This window comes from Elephantulus edwardii, unplaced genomic scaffold, assembly GCF_000299155.1.
Source record: "Elephantulus edwardii isolate Elephantulus edwardi_28Jun2011 unplaced genomic scaffold, EleEdw1.0 scaffold00394, whole genome shotgun sequence".
Classification (NCBI taxonomy): domain Eukaryota; kingdom Metazoa; phylum Chordata; class Mammalia; order Macroscelidea; family Macroscelididae; genus Elephantulus; species Elephantulus edwardii.
In genome coordinates, this window is record NW_006400144.1 from 48,318 (window position 1) to 54,007 (window position 5,690).

Below are 5,690 nucleotides of genomic sequence, written 5' to 3' on the forward strand. Positions count from 1 at the left end.
AGTGCAGTAAGACAAGAAAACTAAATAAGAGGTATCCAAATTGGCAAAGAGGGCACAAAACTAGCTCTATGTGCAGATGTTATGACAGTATGCTTAGAAAACCCTAAAGCTCAACAAGAAAACTACAAGATATAGTCTTCCATTTCAGCAAAGTAGTGGGATATAAGATCAATCTAAAAAATCATTTGTAAATGTATTTCTCTGCAGTGACAAAGAGATTACAGAAAAGGAGCTGAGAAAAACAATACCCATCACAATAGCTAATCACAAAATTAAATACTTGGGGGCAAATCTAACTAGAAATACGAAAGACCTATTAAAAAATACGACAAAACATTACCGGAATGAGAATCCCAGAACACTTGATCATGCTTATGTGAAACCTATACTTGGACCAGGATGCAGTCATCAGAACAGAGCAGGGAATACAGCATGGTTCAAAATCTGGAAGGGTGTACACCAGAGATGTGCCTTATTTCCATACCATTTCAATCTATATACAGAAAAGATTGTCCAGGATGCTGAGAAGAAGTGTGGCATCAGGACTCGAGGAAGACTCATCAACAATCTGTGTTATGCAGATGACACAACTCACTTTCTGAAACTGAGGAGGATCTGAAGTGCTTGCTGCAGAAGGCCAAGGACTGCAGCCTTCAATATGGATTGAAGCTCAATATCAAGAGAGTAAAAAAAGATTCTCACTACTGGGCCAATTGGCAGTATCGTGATTGATGGTGAAGAGATTGAGATTGTACACAGCTTTAGCTTTCTTGGCTCCACAATCAACACTCTTGGCACCAACAGCCAGGAAATTAAAAGACGTATTGCATTGGGAAAGTCTGCTGTCAGAGACCTCTCCAAGGTATTGAAGAGCAATGACGTCAGTTTGGAGACTAAGGTGCACCTGATACAGGCCATGGTCTTTGGTATCACTTGCTATGCATCATAGAGATGGACAATGACTAGGAATGATAGAAGGAGAATTGATGCCTTTGTGCTGTGGGATTGGAGAAGAGTATTGAATATACCATGAACTGCTAAGAGAACGAACAGGGTCCTCCTAGAGAGGTATAAGCCAGGCTGCTCCTTGGAGGCAAGGATTCTGAAGATTAATCTGACATACTTTGAAAAAGTTTCAAGGAGGGACCAGTCATTGGAGAGGGACGTCATGATTGGGAGGGTGGAGGGACAGCACAGAAGAGGAAGACCCTTGGTGAGGTGGATTGATTCAGTGACCAGGGTAATGGGAGTAGGTGTGTCAGAGACAATAAGATTAGCACAGTAAAGATCAGGGTTTAGGCTGTTATGAGTTACAGGTGATTCGACGGCACACAACAATAACAACAATAATTATAAGAAACAAAAAGAGATCTGGAGAAAAGGAAGAATATACTTTGCTCATGGATAGGAAGACTCACTATCATGAAAATGACATTTCTACCAAAGGCAATCTACAAGTTCAATGCAATCCCAATACTAACGTGATTCTTCCACATGATGGAAAAAGCAATTTCCAATTTTATTTATGTTGGAAAGATATCCCAGATAAGTAAAGCACTCCTGAAAAAGAGAAACAAGGTAGGAGGTATCATACTCCCTGATTTCAAATCTTAGTACACAACCATGGTGGTCAACATAGCACGTTACTGGTACAGTGACGGACACACAGATCAATGCAATAGAATTGAGAATCCAGAAGTCAGCTTCTGTACCTATGCTCAATTGATTTTTGACAAAGGTATAGTATCAGTTAAGTGGAGAAATAACAGCCTTTTAAACAAATGTTGTTGTTGTTGTTTTTATGTGCCGTCGAGTCGCTTGCGACTCATAGCGACCCTATGTACAACAGCCCTAAACTCCGCTCTGTCCTGTGCCAATCGCACTGTCTCTGACACTCCCATCCCAATTATCCCAGTCACTGAATCAATCCACCTCATAGAGGGCCTTCCTCTCCTGCGCTGTCCCTCCACCCTCCCAAGCATGACGTCCCTCTCTAAGGACCGGTCTCTCCTCACAACATGTCCAAAGTATGTTAGACGGAGCCTCAGAATCCTTGCCTCCAAGGAGCCACCCGGTTTAAACCTTTCCAGGACAAATCTGCTTGTTTTCCTAGCAGTCCATGGTATTCTCAATACTCTTCTCCAGCACCACAGCTCAAAGGCATAGGGTTGACAAAATTGGAAAGCCATCTGTAGAAAACTCAAACAAGATCCACACCTCACACTGTATACAAAAATCGTGGATCAAGGACCTAGAAGTAAAATGATAGACTATAAACTTCATTAAATAAAAGCTTGGCTAATTGGTCCTAAAAGCCTTCTGAGGTCCCAACTCTTCTCACTATTTCTTAGTTGTTGGAATGGACGGAAAACCTCATAAGCAGTTCCTTATTTACCTCTACCTTGCATGCGAACTTCCAAGTTGTAAAACAACCCAGTGGTAGATGGAATTTGCTCCAGGACTTCAGAACCATAAATGACATAGCTGAGCCTCTACATCTTGTGGTTCCTAACCTCTACACTATAATAGACAAAGTGCTAGTCTATAGGCCTTTTATTGGAAGGACCACCTTCCCTCTGAAACTTGATTTGTGCCACTATTAGAACCTCTACTCGGAATTTTAGTGCTTTTTAATTTTTTACTCATGTACTTTTAACTTGTTAGTTAAATTTGTGTCTTCTAGGCTGCAACACTTCCATGATAGATCTTCAAGGATATGAACATGTATGGCTAAGCACAATTGATAACAGTGCATCTAAATTCCAAAATCAATCTCCATAAAAGTCTATGTGTTTCCTACTGTCAAAGGGGCCCTTTAGAGTAGTGAGAGAAGATCTTCACCCTGAAACCTACAGAGTCCCTTTTCAACAGGAAGTAGCTAAGAGAATACACCACCCCCTTTTCCTTATGAATCAGGGTGAAGTCTCTCTCAGGGAGGAGTGATAGGAAATGGCAAAGGACACACTAACAAAGGAGATTAATCGGAACTGGCTTTGACAAGCACTGTGGCAATTGGACAATTAAAACAGACATTCAGGGTGGGGGGAGGAAAGAAGAACGAACTGGGGAGGAGGGTAGAGAAAACAGTGCAACAATGAATGAATGAAAACTCAAAATCTCTGTAAATGTTCATTAAAACTAATAACATTTAATAATAATTAAAAAAATAAAAGCTTGGAAGGACTTTAAAAGCTCTAATCCACAGCATGAACAGTTTTCCAATTATAATAAAAATCCTGCAAACAGGAGAGAACAAAGTCGGTAAATGGGACCTTTGAAGAATCAAATTCCTACTGGGAAAAAAAATCTGATAAGAGACTCATGTCTAAAATTTATAGAATACTCCCACACCTCAACAAGAAAAGGTAAACTATGCAATCTCAAAATGGGCACAGTATATGAATAAACACTTCATCAAAGAAGACATTCAGATGGCAAAGAAACACATGAAAGAAATGTTCAAAATCCCTAGGTACTAGAAAGATGCAAACAAAAACACCTGTGAGATAACATCTCATGCCAGCAACAATAGCAAGGTTCAATAGGGGTGGAGTAAACCATAAATGCTGGTGAGGTTGTGGAGAGATTGAAACCCTTATTCACTGCTGGTGGGAGTGTAAAATAGTGCAAACGCTATGGAAGGTGGATTGGCACTTTCTCAAAAAGTTGGAAATAGGAATATCATTTGACTCAGCAATGCCACTACTTGGAATATACCCTAAAGAAACCAGAGCTGACAGTCAAACAGATATATGCACACCCATGTTTATTGCTGCCTGATTTACAATAACAAAGACAAGCAATCCAAGCGCCTATCAACAAACAGGTGTATAGAAAAACCGAAATATTCATACCATGGAATACTACACAGTACTGTAAAACAATGAACTCATAAAACATTACACAACATGAGTGATCCTAATGGACATTATACTGGAGTAAAATATCTCAGTCACAGAAGAACAAATACTGAACAGCACCACTGTTATAAAGCAGGTAAGATATTGGGGCCTTGGAAGAGACTAGGATAAGAGTGGGTAGATAACGAACACTACATTGGAACAGATGAAGGAAAGAACAGTTTAAAAGAAATATATGATTAGGGATTATAGATATGGCAACAGCCCAGAATAAGAGGGACATTGCAAAGAGGACTTGAGGGAGGGAAGTAATTGTGCACCAATGAGTTAATACATACTAAAAAAGTGAACAATGTAGGGGAAAGGAAGGGAGAGGGGGTAAAATATGCAACAATGAATGAATGAAAAGCTAATTTTCCTCTAAGCATTAAAATCACAATTAAAGTAAAACATTAATTAAAACAAATAAAAAGAGCTCCTGTTTTATGGGCAGAGTCTTTGCCTCTACTTTTCATTTCTTCTTTCTCTGTAACAATCCCATTTTCTTCTGTGGTTTAATTTGGAATAGAAAGTTTTATATCTCCCATTTTCTACTTTCTGTCTTCAAAACACACTGTGTCAATCTCTCCACCAGTGGGCACTACTACCCAGGCAGAATTTTGTCCAACAGTAAGTAGGCTTAGGACTCTATTACTCTTTTTCTCTGTTTTTGCAAATGCAAACCTCTGAGGTCCATTCTGAGCTGCATTTGCTCCCATAATTTGCCTAAATCTTCCTTCCCTGCTGTGTGAGCCTTCTTCAGAGTTCACTGTGAGTGTAGCCTGCACTCAAGTTGCTTGCTTCCCAACACAAAACAGCATTCAGTCAGTAGTCTTCAGCACTGACTAGAACAGAGAGCAGAGAGACCCAAGTGCACCTCAGCAAGGTCTGTCCTCCCTAGGACACAGCAGTCCTCAGTATCAACTGGAAGGGAGGACAAAAGAATTCAAATGCACACTGAAATTTTAAGATGGTCCCATTTGTCAATCTTTTCTTCTCCAGGTTGTGCATTTTTAGCTATGTTTGCAAGCTTACTTATGTTGTGGGTTAGGGCTCAAGTTTTGTTCCAATTGTGTTTCTTATGATCGTTATAGTTTTGGTTTTACCCCCAGGTCTCTGGCCACCTTGAGTTGATATTTTTATATAGTGTAAGATGTGGATTCTGTTTCCGTTTTCTGCAAGCAGATGTCCAGTTTCATCAGCACCATTTCCTTTTTTTTCCTTTTAAAAAATTATTTTATTAATTTTAATGAACATTTACAGAGATTTTGGATTTCCATTAATTCATTGTCGCACTTTTTTTCTCTACCCTCCCCAGTTCGTTCCTCTCTTTGAAAAGCAAAAGATATACAATCCCATCCCCACTCTCTCCCCCCCGCCCAAATGCATTCCACTATTGTTGTTGTTATGTGCTGTCGAGTCGCTTGCGACTCATAGTGACCCTATGTACAACAGCCCTAAACTCTGCTCTGTCCTGTGCCAATCGCACTGTCTCTGACACACCCATCCCGATTATCCCGTCACTGAATCAATCCACTTCATAGAGGGCCTTCCCCTCCTGCACTTTCCCTCCGCCCTCCAAAGCATGATGTCCTTCTCCAAGGACTGGTGTCTCCTTACAACATGTCCAAAGTATGTTAGACGGAGCCTCAGAATCCTTGTCTCCAAGGAGCGGCACGGTTTAACCCTTTCCAGGATGAATCTGGTTGTTTTCCTAGCAGTCGTACTCTCAATACTCTTCTCCAGCACCACAGCTCAAAGGCATCAATTCTCCTTCTATCCTCCTTGGTC